At 42.0% G+C, this 17,367-nt stretch overlaps 2 long non-coding RNA genes across 5 annotated transcripts; both read right to left on the bottom strand.

The window, feature by feature from the left end:
- Positions 1-2,033: 2,033 nt before the first annotated feature.
- Positions 2,034-2,678, bottom strand: LOC119368222. Its single transcript, XR_005176569.1, has 3 exons — positions 2,628-2,678; positions 2,265-2,290; positions 2,034-2,136 (listed from the first exon to the last, which is right to left on the bottom strand). It is a non-coding gene; the product is annotated as an uncharacterized LOC119368222 (long non-coding RNA).
- Positions 2,679-7,143: 4,465 nt separating this feature from the next.
- LOC119365431 lies at positions 7,144-12,299 on the bottom strand. 4 transcript variants are annotated; one of them, XR_005175530.1, is made up of 9 exons: positions 11,581-12,299; positions 11,227-11,505; positions 10,928-11,025; positions 10,606-10,717; positions 10,066-10,211; positions 9,536-9,735; positions 9,244-9,411; positions 7,504-7,630; positions 7,144-7,412 (listed from the first exon to the last, which is right to left on the bottom strand). It is a non-coding gene; the product is annotated as an uncharacterized LOC119365431 (long non-coding RNA). The 4 variants fall into 4 exon arrangements; XR_005175531.1 differs by having other exon boundaries at positions 7,144-7,630; positions 9,536-9,738; XR_005175529.1 differs by having other exon boundaries at positions 7,144-7,630.
- Between the last annotated feature and the right edge of the window lie 5,068 nt (positions 12,300-17,367).

Genomic DNA, 17,367 nt, shown 5'->3' with positions numbered 1-17,367 from the left:
AGTCTACACTTAGTCTCGTTTTAGCAAACTCGGTAATAAAAAAATAACCTAAGACGGAAATGTAGATTAGGCAAAGAGATACAAAAGCGTAATTATGAAAAATACAACATTACTCAAAGATTAAAGAGATAGTAGATACTTATCAAAATTCCAACTTGATTCGGTCATATCCAGGCCGGTAAACCAAAATATATATGTTACACAGGATGCCAAGGTCCAAACCATGAAAGTTCATTACATGTCATTGATGCATTTCCTATAATATGTACCATGATACACCAAAAGCTTCAAAGTTTAGTGCAACATCATAATAATAAGTTCTTCCACATCCTTCCAAGATATACGTCAAATATACAATGGGAAATTAATTCAAATAGTCAAAAGATGCCTCGACACTGACATATAATCAAGGAATTGTACAAAAAAATTCACACTTAAATAATTCAAATCAACAAAACAAAAGATTCAAGAAAGATCAACATAGAACTGGGCTTTGCTCTAAAGGATAAAGGTGCCAGAAACATATACATACTGTCCAGATCGACAGATATAATGAATTTTCTCTTCTCTAATATGAGATCTTCTATGTACCATAATCTCCAACAGAAATCTGGACATAAATAAATGCCTCTTGTCTCAGTAAATAGATTGAATAGCACACACATACTTGCAACTCCTGATCTGCATGACAGCACAAAAAACACAAACAAATGAAGGCAATGAGACCATGAATCATGGGCAAGCTACTACAAGCAACCACAACATCAAATTCAGGCCATGTAGGTTGTTGTAACAAACAATGCTAATAGCTAGGGGAGTGACATTTATAGATGATACCGACATCGAAGGTAAACAGAGCAACCAACTGTTAATTCTGTTGTTGCACAAAAACCTAAGAAAGTTATATCTACACAGATTGATTAGAAACCAAGAGAGGAACTTTAAATAGCAGATGTGAGAGAATGAAGCAAATGCCATACTTGAAGATCTTTGCAGAAAGATATTGTCCAATTTGGGAACTACACATGTAGCATTGAGAAGGCGTCCATAACTACATCATCATTTATCTAAAATAAGGCGACATGCTTTGTTCAACACACATAGTTTAGTAGTAAGTACAAAAAAGAGAAAAGCATATGTGTATTTTAGAGCCGGAAGGAATGTAAGAAGCATAGGTACTATTTGCAGATTATTATTCAAAAGCTAGAAAATAATCTCAAGAGCTAAACAGAGTTGGTCTGACTTAGTATCTAGGATTAGAACCTTGGTCCTATGACAGCGGCGGAATCAGTCATTCTGATGGCACAATTGGGCTGAATCGATGCACGACAACATGTAAAAAATTGCAAAGACTTTAGTTATTCCCTGCTAGCTATTACATGTTCATTAGAGCTTTTAGATATATCAGCTGAAAGTGGAAGATGATGTAAAAAGATGGGACTGAATCAACACAAGAAAACATGTAAAAAGTTCAGTGTTGGTCAATCGAATCACGTAGTATATTATGCTTCCACTTTCAGGTTTACATAACTTGAAATATAACCTCAACTTAACATCTAGAACATGACTTGTATGATTAGTAAAGATTCTCATTGGAAAACACATGTCTCGGAAAGGTAACGTCAACTTAATATCAAGAACACGACTTGTAGGATTAGTAAGGAATCGCATTGGAAATCTCAGCAGACTAATAGGATACTTATATTTTCCCACCAATAAAAGAAGTTCCTCTAGATAAATAAATCATACAACAGTGGCAAATAATGTAGTAACAATTTAGTGGCATTTCAAGACCAATTGCAATAACAGTAGTTTGATATCTTAAATGGTAGGTCCGCAATAAAATAAGCTGATTTTTATGATCAAGTGTGTGATGAGAGGAATACAGAATGGCATGGATGGCTTTGGTACTCAGATGCGGTGCTGCTTATCCCTTTTGTTGTAGACACTTAAGATAGAAACCATCTGCAAGAGAATAATAATAATAATAATAATAATAATAATAATAATAATAATAATAATAATTAGAGTGCAATACCAAAGGGCATGGGCATTGTTGCAGATTGGCAATCAAAATCTCAAGCACTAAAATAAGTCGGTGTCTCTTTGATTTAGCTGTACTTGAAGGAAACTGACCTCCCAAGGAGCAAATTATTAGTGCAATACCAAAGGGCATGGGCATTGTTGCAGATTGGCAATCAAAATCTCAAGCACCAAAATAAGTCGGTGTCTCTTTGATTTAGCTGTACTTGAAGGAAACTAACCTCCCAAGGAGCAAATTATCAAAAACCTGAATGTCCATAGTATATCTATCAGTGACAGAAACTCATATATTCAGACCTCTTAAAGACGCAACCACGTACACATACTTGATCTAAAACTTCACAGTTTGTAGTTTCAATGACAGCAACTCATATATTCAGTTCACACTTTAGTCATTCAGCAAAAAAATCATTCCAGTGTCCCAGGAACACACTGAATCTTGTCGTACAGATCATTAGATGCAAATGCCATGAAGATGATCAAAAGGCACATCAAAAGCTCAAGCTAGAGCTCAATTTCTTTAGGCAGTGTTCTCCTCCGTCTGTGCTGCGGTTGTTGGTTGGGGGAGAGAGGGAGAGGTGAACCTGTAGGTGTGGAGATGAAGCCGGAATTGCAGGCACCACAGCTCTGACCATCTTCAGGGCATCCGGCACACCTAGCAGCGGCCGATGCGTCTGAAGCTCATAGCAAGTAGGTAACTTCTCATGCAGAGTATATGTCCTGGAAAGAAGAGAAAAGAAGGTGCAACACCACAATACATAATTTGTTAGACTAAATAGAACTACAATATCACAATAATTTGAAGGAGCAATTGTATGCCTAATCATGATCTAAACAAATGTGACTTTGGTACATGTATTTCTTTGATAATGATGGTCCAGTTTGATTATAATGACGGTCCAGTTTGATTATAATCAAATAAATCAACCAGCTATGCAAGCATGATAGTTATTAACAGAGAGACACATCACGCGAGTTCAAAATTTCATGATAGGTGCTTACTATTCTACATATACTAAACCTGGCTAGGTTTAGTTTACCCTGTTTTTTTGACTTTTTTCAATCAGTGAAAATCAGACAATCAGGTACTGCCACGCCAATTAATGGGGGACCTGAGCGGGTACACTTTGGGGTACGTTTGGCGATTCTGCATTTGATATGGGACATTCCTTGTGTCCCGGCATGTGCGCTGCATGGCCACTTTCCACTTTGTCTGTTTCTAAACGTGCATGCATGCATGTATGAGATTGGGAGCCAATTGACTTTGTTGTCTCAGCTTTTTATTCGGTGAGTGTTGTAGATGGTTGTAGATATTTTTTGCTACGTGTTGCCCGATACAAACGTTGATATGTGACGTGGCCTCTCCTACATGCATGGACGGTGCCATCTCATCGTAAATTCTGGACGTCGCTTCGTGGATGCGATCTAGTGATTGACACGTACTTACCGATTTTATGGGATATAGACGGTACCGCCTTAAGCGGAGCTCCTTTCGCTGTCTCTCTCCTTCGAGAGTATTCCGTTCATTACCGATTTGAGCTCCTATAAATTGCCAACCCGGCAATATCAACACTCATCCTCCGCAACCTTCCCACCCGCCTATGATTCACGAGTTCATGGAGCACGCATGAAAAGCGGAGTAAGAGGCATGCACGAAGGCCACCATGGAGCTCTTCCTGCTGCCGCGGAGGATGCCGCCGCGCTAAGGCCAAGGCTTAGGCTCACTCCGACGCCGTGCGCTCTCCGCCATGGACGCCACGCCGTTGTGGTTCGCTCTCGCCGACGCGTCGTCCGCGTGAGGGAGTGCCTGCTCGGTTGCTCCGTCTCGCCTCCGGACATGGAGCGTTGCCTCCGACTACAGTAACGTTGTCTCCCACGACTTTGAGGGCCTCTTCTCAACTTCCGCTGACGCCAGCTCGCCCTGGCTCCTCTTAGACGGCCTGCCCGCGGCGGCCGACCAGACCGTGACGGTCTCCGGTGGCGCCTGCAGGAGCGTCGCTCTTCCCCGCCGCTCGGCCGACCAGACCGTGACGGTCTCCGGTGGCGCCTGCAGGAGCGTCGCTCTTCCCCGCCGCTCTGGTGGCTCAAATCCGTCTGTGCACGGCCGCCTCTTGGAGATGGAGCACGCCGCCGCTGTCATCACTCTCTTCTACGGCGTCATGCAATGCATGGTCGCCGGCTTCGGCGCCGCGGTGACGGGCTCGACCGCACCTCCTTCCGTCTCCGCATGCACTTCCTTGCCGCGCACGGGGGTGTCCCAGGTTGCGACCATTGCCAGGACAGGCTACAATCCGGCGCCGCGCTCGCCGAGGAGCTGAGCGCAGGACCGCGTCGGCGCGTCGGACGACCTGAGCTCTCTGGATTCCAAACAGTGGGAGGAGGCTTTTGTGGACTGCGTCGTCGTCTAGGCATGCGCCAGCAATCTTGACCTCGAGCCCGGCCTACCAGCCGAGGCCACGAGCTAGCGACCTCTCAGGCTGAAGGCCCGCCGATCCTTGTCACGTCTCCACCGGCTGGACGTTGCGTTCGCCCAGGTTGCCGTCGCCTTGCCATCCAGCGCCATCGGAGTCTTTCCCCCGTGTCGTCGTCATGAGACTGGAGAGGTGCTGCCTCGGCTATACTAGAGCCAAAGCGGACGTGACGACGCACTCCTGTTCCTTGCCCACCTCGATCGTCGTCAACTGCGGGATGGCGAGCACACGGGCGGTTGCCTCTTCCTCACCTCTATGTTGTGTGCCATGCGTGCTGCTTGCATGTTGCTGCTGTGTCAGTGCGCGCCGTGAGGTCTGCGTGGCCGTGCACTGCTCCAACCAGTCGACCACACGCTGGATGACCGCCGCCCACTGTCGACCTGCGAGCCACCTGCGCTGCCGCGACGAACTGCGTGAGCACCTCCATGGCATCGTGCCAAATGAGACTGACTAGATGCAGCATGCTAGAACATATAGCATGTTCCTGTGATGCCATGCCAAACTGCAGTTTGTTGGAAGGGTTGGTTTTAGCCTGCTAGCTACGCCACATGACTCAGATTCTTAATGAATTGTGTTAGGGAGAAGTAAATCTTGCTTGCTGAATGCAGGCCATGTGCGGGGTTCACTGTTGAGCAGCAGTTTGATTTCACTGCACGTAATTGAATTTCTCTAATGGAGGACACTCCCAATCCTTTTCATGGGCACTTATGTGCATCAGTTCGAACGTGTATATACTGACTGGACGCGGCGGCTATGTCTGCATGCCGGGCCTTTCCACTGATCCCTGCAAGCTCTACACGGATCTCCATGCAAGTTCTCCATGGATCTCCTTCTTCTTTGGATTACTTTTTTGGGGGGAGACTTGACTTGGGTCTCACAGTTGCGGCACCTGTCTCATCAGCACACATGCCGCGAATTTGAATTGGCTGGTGAAACTTGATAATCCTGCACGCCCTCCATCGACTCTTCCATGACTTTATTTCAAGTAAAAAAAATCGTGGTTATAGGTTAGCTACATTTGGTGCACCCGTCCATCCAAAAAATTTTGAGTTGTGTTTTGTACAATATAGAAGGGAAAAACAAGAGTTGCATGAATAGTACGTGTATTATTACTGACAAAAAGGCGCACCAAACATGTGCGAAGAACTCTTTTCTCGCCTTAGCATAGGAACATGTGCACACCGCAAGAATGTATATCATTTAAAAGAATTCAATCGCACAAACACCATGGGCCCTTTCATTCATATAAGAAGAGAGTAGCAGTCCCGTGATATTTTCCTTTCAATCGCATGGCTCTATTTTTATTCATAAATATTTCCGTAATACTACATCTCGAATATGGTCTCAGTCTTTCTCACTTCAACGGCACAAGCAATGAGCACTTTTACATGCTTCTGTTACCGTTCATAATCTAAAAATATATAAACATACCTGCCTAAATATATAAGGGCCTAATAGGGTTAAGAAACGACTTTTCAAATAGATTGCGTTTAACCCTAAAAAAATAGATTGCGTTTTTTTCATAGTTGAACTCTTCTTCTTTTTTGCGGGTAATTCACAGTTGAACTCTAGCCCAGATAACAATTGAGCATAGCTCTTAAACCGCTACACCTATCATATGATTATGGATCTTGCATGCAAAATAGCCACGTGTTGGGATAGTACACATCCTATGTGGACATAATAATTTGTATAGTCATTTGTCCTCTTTTAATTAAACCGTTGGCTGCAGTTGGACGCATGCAGTGGCCAGACTTAATTTTCAACACGATCTACTACGCGCATGAAATTTCAAGGGGAAGTTGTCTAGGTGCACTTTTTTAATAGCATAAGCCACATATTAAAGGAGAAGTGGCAAGAGAGCCAAAGGTGCATGTTTTTTCTCTGTTTCTATGTACGCGCCACAACTAATGTTGACATGTGTATAATGCATAGAGTTTTTATGAGCTATTTAATATAGTCATTTTTTCCTCAAAAAAAATGTAGTCGTTTTTTTTCTCTGGCTGCATGTCTAAGTTGTTGGCGATATTGACACCTAACAAATTATATTATTGACGTGTTCTGTTTTGCTGAAACACAAAATAGATTGCATTCACAGGTGAACTCGCTGAAACACAAGGTACAGCTAAAGAAAACGCTGCTCAAGCGGCTTTAAAACACATACGCACCCACTACAACATCACTATCAGTGATCACAACTATCATGCACTTGAAGTAGAAAAAAGAAGCGTGCTTTCGACACAAGCGAAGGCACGAGAACAAATCAATCAACGACAGTTCAATATGGACCACCAACAGGTTACCGTATAGTCAAATGAGAAGCCAAACTAAAATCCTTGCAAAGATATGAGACAATTTCTTTGTTGTGATACCACTGTGAATGTACCCTCAATGCTCATACACTGATGATCCAATCATTGCGTACACCGGCACCAAACCACCAGTGGGTCGGGTACAACAATTGACAAAGACTTTCTATCACTTCATCACAGGTACCAATCTTGCAGGAGATTCCATCTGAATGATCTAAACTACAAGTGCACATACCGTATTTATTTTATATTATCAAAAAGATACCAGCACGTACCCTTTGTTTTCTAAGATGCACCACGAACGTTGGAAATAAATCTATCATTTTTTCAGTTTCTCCTTTTTTTTATGCATACTTCTCTTGCTTTAAATTCAGATCCAATGTAAATAATAAAAACAACGTACATAAACACTACATATCAACGGGGCACAAGCAATGGAAAACCTATCCTAAAAGATGCAATTTGAAGAGTACTATAATTACTGCATCTTTGAAGCTACAAAGAGAGGTCTGATTTCCTCACATGAAGCGACCCATACCAAACAGTGACAATTTAACATGGCCTGTCAGCAAATAAGCACTCACCCCTAAAAAAGGAAATAAGCACTCAGCAGAAGAAATTCACAAGGCAAGTTAAAATCTTAGCAAAGATATCTGACTGATTTTCAGACATCATACCACTATGTATGTATCCTCGGTGCCCGCAGACTGAAGATCCACTAATCACATATACCGGTGCCAAACGACCCCATGGCTGTATGCGAGAATTTGCAAAAGTTTTGTACTATTTCGTTATGGACACCTCCTGCAGAAGGTGATAAGTAGATAATGAATAAGTCTATACGTTCTAATCCAAAATTGTACACTACTTGCTTTATTGTAATAAAACGATTACATGAAAGTAATTTTAATGTAAAGTATCGATCTCTATAGTTATGTGGCACACCTGGAAGCTCCGCATGAGCAGAGCGCACAAACGAAGTAATGGCAATGTAACATGGCCCGCCAACAAGGAACTACTCAGCAGAATGAATCCGCAAGGCAGACAATGATTTTGGCAAAAATATGCAACAACTTTTTTGATGTGATGCCACTTTGTATATACCCCCAGTGTGCACACAGCTAAGATTCTATTATCACATACACATGAGCAAAACCTCCTGTGGGACGTGTCCAAGAATGCAAAAGCTTTGTATCACTTTATTATCAGAACTAATCCTGCAGGAGGCTATACAGGGACGATCAAATTCAGGGGAATTTGGTTGCAATTTCTTATTGCAGTACGGTCGTGTCACGCTATAAACCCACTATGTAGGGTGGACTCTATAGTTTTAATAAGTACCTTTTATTAGAGATGTACCAGTTTTTATCATTCTGTTTATCAGCATGTATCATGCATGTTTGTAATAAATGTACTTCTTTGCCATCTTGAACTTTCATTAGCGGTGGACTATATATTGATATGGTCTTCTTTACCTAATAGTAAAAGATATACATAAAGCTACAATGCATATTCTGTTAAACTCATAATTGTTTATAGTTCTATCATTTCAACAACGGTCTACATAGTTACGATTTATCGACAGGCGCGGCGTGCCGCCGCGCGGGCTAAGCTAGTATTTTCTAAGATTGCCTTCATCTTATTAGAATCAAGAAATACATGTATACGCCAGCAGCTAGTGCTCCCAGGAACTAAACTATGCCTATGCAGCGCCATGAATATCTAAATATACATTATATCGAATATATATATATGATGTATTTACTCTGTTTTTTTCACCTGTCTTGGTCAAAAGTTCTAAACCTGACTTATATTCTACAAAAAAAATTACCTGGCATGATCCATTGTCTCGCTGCAAATATAAATATATATTTTTAATCAATCATTTGTACATCTCTAAACTCTACGATCTAGCCATGATTACTATGCAATTATGAAGTTCTCAACTTTCTCTTCTCTTCATTTATAATGAGAACATGACACACTACTTTGATATATCCTCTTCTTGACACAGAGATCCTAAAAACATATGATTGAATAATACAGAACAAAGAAAATTGTTGATGGGATTGAGACATCCTACTGCTGGCTGTTGCAACACATCGCTGCAATTCGTATAATTTCAGTGTAAGTAGCAAGCAGCCAAGCACATAGGTATAGAACCAGGTTTATCTATCCTCTTCAAAGTTCTAAATTCATAATAAAATCAAAGTCACCAAATCAAGTAGACTAATAATGTGCGGACAGAAGTATATCAAATTTTGAGAAACAAATACTTATTGAAGAACATGATATGACAATGATGCAAAGAAAATCAATATTCATATGAATTGTTTAAATAACTCAGGTCAATATAATCACACATGATTAAAAGGAAAGAACTGCATCAATATTTGCAAGAACAGATCGTTGCTCACCTAAACCAAGGCACAAACGCAAAGCTGTCTGTGGCTAGTGCAAGACCATTGAGGTATCAAATCCACCGTGCCATTTTTCAAATGGGGGGACACTGTATTATTTGGGATCTTTCTTCGGAACCTTAATTGAAATATCTCACATTCTATCCACAAACCTTCGAGTCATCCCTGTCAACCAATTCGTGCATACAAAGCATGGTCAGTTAAATTCAGACAAATGCATAATGCTACTGAACTTTAGTGCTGTTGTAATGGCACTGAAGATTCAACAAAGGAGGGGTGGTGGCCTTACGATGTTGGTGTTGGGGATGGTATGTGCGGGCCGGAGAAGAGGCACCACCCCTCCTTGGTTGAATGTTCAGCGCCATGTAGCGAGTGGGGCCAGGGCGAGGGGATTTCAGCCGGAGAGGGCATGTCGGCCTCCAGGATGGGCGTAGCTGGCCGGACCACCAGAGAAAACAACACACCGTCATCGGCCTCAAAGCCAGCAACCTACTACAGCAATAGGCCCCTGTTAGAAGGAAAAATTGTGGCCGTAGTAGCAGTGATGGCGTATGAACAAAATATGGCGTCCATGCAATGATGCAACTCAAATATCACTCAAAACACCTCAGATTACCCCAACCATCAGCGCCAGCTACAATCTACTGAACTGACAAATAGGCCATTCACGTGATGAGCCAAGGTACTACATCACACGAAGTGGAACTGGAACTGTTGGCCACAGAGGCCAAACTCAAATCAACATTGTTGGTAACCAGTTAGAGCTTGCAGAATAGAATCAGGCCATAGAAGCATTAACATGTATCACCAGAGGCACACCTGCAGCGGACACAAAAGGATGAGTTACGGTGGGAGTGCCGCATCAAGCACTCGCGGCTTCTCAGCTTCGTGCAGGAAGGCAAGCCCCCTTGCAGCACTGAGTGCGATCTTCATTCTGGTGGACCATGGAAGTGACAGCATCACCCCTGCATTAGTAAATCACAAGTACTTGAACAAATCTAGATATGTGGTGTGTGAATCGTGTGATACCATGTGAATAAAATGGTTTTTTCAACCATGCGAGCGGTAAGAGACAACACCAGGGAAGAGTGAAATATATAAAATGGAAACTACACATAGAGTACATGTCAGCCTATAGGACCCACGTAAGGCTCATGAGCTGCAGATCAAAGTTAAGAAAGCAACCTGACATCTAAATAAATTCCCAAAAAATAAACCCTTACGTCTAAATACACCTGAATGGACAGACATGGTAAAAGGACAAATAACGAGTCAATTGCCGAAGCATAATAATAATTACTATAAAAGACAAGTAGAAGTTTACACATATTGGATTGAGATTGCTTAGGAAATACTTACGCAGGGTTCAACAAACACGGAAAGGGTTTTGCGTTGTCTAATTAAAGATCCATTCAAATTTGTCTTTTAGAGCAAGCTTGCAAGATAGTAACGCTTGCATCTTTCCATGTCCCTGTTCCAAGCAAAGTTGGCAAACAGATGGCGTTTATTTTTAGATAAAGATCAACTATAAGTGCTAAGGACAACCATATGCATTCCTTTAGTAGTTGTAAACAAAGGTTAAATGCCAATACCTACAGGAACTTATGTCAGCAGGGATCAGAAATCTAAGTTCTGGTGCAGCCCATAGGGCTTTGAGGGCTGTAAAAGTTTTCAATTATACCTGATATGATGGCGATATTTTAAGCCTCACGCAGTCATCATTCTGTTTAAACGGGTACCCTGGTTCTTATCAGGGGCAGGTCCTACCGCTGTAATCACCTGCGGCAAGAGCATAATAGCAGGAACATAAGATTAGAAATTCAGGTGATATAGTAAGAATGCTATTACAAAGACTATCAAACTTTAACGACCACAAAAAGAGACATCCCCTCAAAACAAGCTTATGCTAGACTAAGATGTCACCAATAAACTTCTAGCAAGAGGATAACATGATATCTGAGTGACTTAGGATGAGATCACCTTGGAAATGACCTTGCCTTGAAGAGAAGTGTGTCAACGGCCAAGCATATGAAACATCCCTAAATTCAATCTTGGTTTCGCCACAATTTTGAGAGGACAAACGAAATTCTGGCAAAGCATTGGCGCATTTTTTGTTTTGCTTATTTATGCACCATCTATGTGTATAAAAATCCCAGGCTCCGACTGTATTCATCTCTTAATTAAGAAGCTTATTTCAGAGGAGCCCCAAACAATCCATGCCTTTTACCTCAATCATCACATCAAATCTCTTTCTCTGGGCTGAGAGGAGAAAACCATCAAACATGGGACAGTAAAAATGGATTCACCATGAAAGAGTAAGGAGAGACTTGGCACCTCTGGTTCATTCCAGATCAAGATGAGTCAAGGATGCGTTGGGGATGGAGATGGAAATGTTGTTGCGACGAGAGAGTGGAGACAGGCGAGGACCCTGCTGCCGTGACATCACCTCTTCTTGTGGATGGTTGCGGCCAAGTGGACGACGAACAACGGAGCAGCGGCGCGAGCGCTCCTCATATCAATGGCAGCCAGCTGGATCTCGGCCGCCGCGGCTGGATCTTGTCGTCCCGAGTGGCACGGCTGGGTAGAAGAGGTGAAGGGGGCGTGGTTGCTGCCCCATCTCATCTGGTGCGACGGCGACCCGCACTCATCGGTGTTGGGGAGGAGGAGATGCGGTGTTGGGGAGAAGGAGAAGATGATGCGGCGGTGACTCAGTCCCCGCCGTCGACAGCTTGAGGTCCCTGACGATGTAGCGCGTCTGGGCCCCGCGGCTGCCGGGCAGCCCAGTACCCGACCACCGCGAGCGTCGGCGCCGACGCCAGCGCCATCATCTCCGCGGGTTTGGAAGGGAAGGGGGCGGTGGCGGCTGCGGAGAAATGACGCAAGCGGCGGCTTGCACACTCCTCCCGGCGATGGCGAGGGGAGAGCAGCGATGGTGGCAAGCTCGGCGAAGGGAAAGATCTCGTCGTCGGCTACAGGGATTGGAAGAGAGGGGCACGATGGGGAATGGAGGAGAGAAGCCCAACGGGGAGTGGTGGCTAGGGTTTCACCCAATCGGGGAAGTGAGGACCCGGAAGGAGAGAAGCCCGACGGGAAGCGCCCACCCACCCATCGACACGCACATACCCATGATGCGAAATACCCAAAATACCCTCCACGGGGCGCTGGAATTACGCACGGTGGCAGCAGATATTTACCGTGAGACGGTAACTATTCATTCATACAGTCGCACTGGCTCAATCCGACGACCGAGCTCCTCCCAGCTCTTGATCCGACGGCTGAAAATGCATCAAGCAAACGAGATGGACGACCAGAATCGACTAAACTCTGAGAGCGTCTGGGAGTGATTGCCATCCTTATTTCTGGATCTGGATGCCTTGCGAGATGTACATGACTAATCTTTGCGTGGTTGCTTGGTCATGTAGGGTATGATGATCCACCAATATGCCAATTATTTGGTGCAACAAGTGATTGACGTGGTGAATGAGTGGCAGTTCAACGTGTTCCTGGACATGGTGAGGCCCACCTTGGGTCTCCTAGTCAAGTATACCCACCGGGAAACACGTCATCATGCGGGTCGAGAGGCTCGTCAACCCTAGGGAAGGGTTCTACTGCTCCATTACACCAACACCGCCAAGTTCTTCTAACTTGTATTAATGTTTTTAGCATTGTTCACTTTGTATTTGTCTCTTCTTCCTTCCTGGAGACGTATTGATATGCAATAATTGAACTATGGTGAGATCAATTGCTTTTGTTTTCCACATTAGGTGAATTTGCATGTTTCTATAAGAGAACTAAATAACAAACCTCCTCTTGTCTAAAGACTTGTCAGGCACTTAGGTTGTTCATTGTGTATGTTCTAAGTTGTGTGTTTGTCATACCATTTCCTTAGAGCTGGTTGGCTTCGACATGCATTCATGTTCTACCCAATTATGCATCCAGGTTTTGGATTCAGTATTATATGAAGTGTTTGATAGTGACACAACAATCAGGTTTTGGTGGGAAAAATGAGAATTGACGCTTTGGTTGAGGCATGAGACGCCGCCAAAGGCATTGTTATAGGCCCTGGGGCAGATGTCCTTGAACAAGTGTAACATGGTGCACATGTGGATGCTGCGACTGTACTCCACGGTGCAACAACACTTCTGACAGTAGATCGCTTAACACATGCGCTGGCAACATGACATCCTGCGTTTTGGGTCTCTCACTTCTAGCATTGATGGGTAGTTGACGTTAATAAGTTGTTGCTTATAGGACTTGGGAGACTACTTTTCAGGCGGTTGCTAACATCATGGTCCCCTTCTGTTTCTACTAATCTCGACTCTACTCTCGCAGGAAAAAAGATGGATAACCCCATATAAGAGTATATATACCTTTTGTGTTGCAGGCATGGTTCATTCCCTATTAAGAACCTTGGCATTCAAAAAGATAATTTAGAGAAGCGCCCGAGTTAGCGATCCAAAAACCTATCCTATCATGGGTGTTTGTTCTTAATTAGTTAAGTGTCGAGCAGCCTCCCAATCTTTGTGACTCCTTTTTTAGATCCCAAATGGGGTTTGGAAGAGGTTAGAGTTTTGTTGCTCTTACTTATTATGACAGTCAAATCAGCATACAAAATACCATTTAGCACGTCGGAGATTTTGTGTACTCTTAAAGACCAAGGCGGCCTTAGTGTTCAAGATTTGGAAGTAAAAAAAGTACGCAGTGAGTGACCAAATTGGTCAGTATTTTAGTACGTAGACCAGAATGAGATTGTCCCACAAGATTACAGAGGCAGAACTAACTTCGAGAGCAGGACTTGTTTAAGTAAGAGGAGCTTCATACCACTGGATTTTTTTTCTATGCACTTAGTGTATTGGGCATTACTGGATACACTAGTTGGATTTACATCTAAATGATTATGATATAAATTACCTCTACATAACATGGTATTCCTTCAGTTTCTATGTCAAAAAGTCATCTTTACTAAGGACAATTTGATTAAACGCAAATGGCCGGGGCACACAATGTAGCTTCTATTATGAGCATGAAATCCAATGTTTTTATTACTGTGGTTTGGCATTTAATTGGAGGTTTAATTGGATAAATGCCAATCGAATTCTGGCGATTCCTGGAAACGCCACTGCAATTTTCAAACTTTGAAAAATGCCACTGTAAATTTTGTAAACTTTGGAAAGCGCCACTGCATACTTTAAAAAATGCCATTAGGAATGACATTTTTCAAAGTTTGAAAATTGCAGTGCCGTTTCTCAGAATCGCAGGAATTTGAGGGCATTTATTAAATTAACCCTTTATTGGATGGCTCACTATGTACTTAACTTTTGATATCACCAATGTGGTCATAATTTAGGTCATGGCTATGATGCGGGGGTGTAAACTGCTAAGTCCAGTTATTTTGGTCGTGGTTGCAACGTGTTTTTGTTTATTTGGCTATGCAGAAATGGCATTGTCTTCAATTATCAGTTTGTTGCAGTCATCGATGTTCTTAAAAAAGGTGTGACACTAGGAGGCGATGTAACTTGAGACCAAGAAGTTCGAGCACCTTAATAGGGAGTTAATGTCCCTGATATGGATGGCATACAATGATGAGTTTCTTAGTATTTAGACACTAGTGCAGAACCGAGCTATAGCACCGATTCGTAAGGGCTTTTAGTGCCGGTTCAGTAACCGGCATTAAAGGGTGGGGACTAAAGGTGCCCCCCCTTTAGTACCAGTTTGGCACGAACCGCCACTAAAGTTCCACCACGTGGCACGAGCCAGGGCCGGGTGCGGGGAGACCTATAGTACCGGTTGGTTACACCAACCAGTACTAAATGTTCGGGGGTTTTGGTTTTATTTTTTATTTTTCATTTAGTTTTGTATTTTCAATTTAATTTAGATACTGTTTTTACATTATAATGAGTTGTTAAATCATTAGGTGAAAGTACCGCAGATTAGTTTCAACTGGATGCATGCTTATATATTACTTGATCAAAGTATATATGCCATATCCATATATATTACTTGATCACTTATATTAGGTGAGCAAGTAATATGGAATGGCATATACTTGATCACTTAGCTAGCTAGGATCCATCCAGTTGAAACTAATCTGTGGTTTCTTTCATAAATGATATAATAACTCATCATCATCATATTAATATAAAAACTATTGCATTATATATATCATCACCAACAAGACTAGTTAACGGTATACTAGCTAGCTAAAAATCATTATAGTCATCATTACCACTATTTAATCATCATAGTCATTACCGCTATCTAATCACCACCAATACCAGATTAAAGAAGAAACATTCACTTGTACCAGAAGGAAAGATATCATCGAGTTCAACATGATCACTCTTTGAGATTAAGTTCAGGATGAAGAACACGGACATGAGAGGACAAGTACTAAGAGCATGCTAATCACTCCTGCTGCTCTTTCTCAGGTAAAATGGCATAGAACATGTATAGCTCTCCTGATTCATCATATTGGAGCATGTAGATGAACATGTCTCCTAATCGTGGGTTGCGCTTCTGATTGTTGCCTCCTAGTACTTCTCTGCAATCATTCGCAATTTTGCTCCAGTCTTTCACTATTAAGCATTCATCGGTTCTAGAAATCCTGAATGCACTCGTGTGAAATGTAGGATGACTTGGCCGTAAGCTAACAATTGACATGTGACCGTTAGTCGAGATCAACTGAGGCACAACTATCATCGAGAACATCATACAGTATCATACTTAGCAATGAAGTTTAGCTTAAAAAATAATGTATGCAAAAGATGCACCGAGGACAAATAGTAAAAATCTTACCATCTTTCCTAAATATATGTGACCGTAGTTCAATACGAACACTATTGGTCGCACGTTTTGAGTACTAAGATTTGCAAGTATAGGAAAATAATTTCTCTTGACAGCATCAAGATCCTCAAGCCATGAAACACATTGACTTATCTCCTCGCAGTTTAGTTTAGCCCCGGGACAGTGGACGGTCCTATCTACCAAGCACTGGACATGTTTGCTTGAATAGAAATAAGCTGTCAATAGAAATTAGTTGTCAACTATTAAAAAAAACAATATCAAACATAAATATGGTTGAGAGACTCACATGATGATAGAACTGGAGGCGTATGCACATCGACCCAAATGTCTCTATTACCTTCAATATCATCTTCGGGACGAATATCAAAGGTGATAAACATATCAGGCTCAAATGCATAAGCCTTGCATAGTGCTTGCCAAGTTTTGCATTCAAAATGAGGGTAGGTTTCTTAATTGTATAATTTAACGTTGAAGGTATAACCATGCTCGGTCTTCAAGTAAACTCTCTTTACCTCCATAGTTTTGTTAGGACTGAAATCTATCTTATCCAAAACAAAAATTCTTGCATGGCAGGGGATACGCTAGTAGAATAATGAAAATTTAAAATAATAATTTGAAGTAAATGAAGCATATATAAGTTATGCTTAATTACGAAAAAGACTTGTCGTTGTGACTTACTGTATCCACTTCGAATGTCTCATCCAACTTGATGCTGAAGCGCCTATCATCAACTAGGAAATTTTTATCGCACAGGCCGTGTTCGTCTTCGCAGTCTTCGCACATAATGAAATCGTTTTCATCGTGAGACGACATTTCCTATGTTCATATAGGTGAAACATTAAACACTTATTAGTTATATTAATTAAACTAATTAAACTAGTTCTAGTAATTCAACTAGCTAGTTCAACTAATTAATTCAACTAAGCACTTACTAAAAATATACCTAAATAAAGTATAGCTCCTAATTCAACTAACTAGTTCAACTAATTCAACTAAACTAGTTCTTTTAATTTTCTTACTAAAAATAAAGTAGCAAGTTCTATATACTAAAATTTTAATTAGATGATCAAATCTCATATACCTAAGTTTAATATATATTAATTCATCTAACATTAATATAAATTCATCTATAACTAAAAGTATAAAAAACAAACTCATCTAACATTATCTACTTTTTATATAATCTAACATTTTGACATTAAACATCTGTGTGTGCATGTGTGTGTGTGTGTGTTTGTGTGTGTGTGCGTGTGTGCATATGTGTGCACAGGAGGCCACCGGCGAGCGGCATGGGGCGGGCCGGGGCACGCGATCGGT

The sequence above is a fragment of the Triticum dicoccoides genome, chromosome 2B (assembly GCF_002162155.2).
Source record: "Triticum dicoccoides isolate Atlit2015 ecotype Zavitan chromosome 2B, WEW_v2.0, whole genome shotgun sequence".
NCBI classification, from domain to species: Eukaryota; Viridiplantae; Streptophyta; class Magnoliopsida; order Poales; family Poaceae; genus Triticum; species Triticum dicoccoides.
Note: the sequence above shows the minus strand (reverse complement) of the source record. Positions and strands in the feature narration are given on the sequence as shown.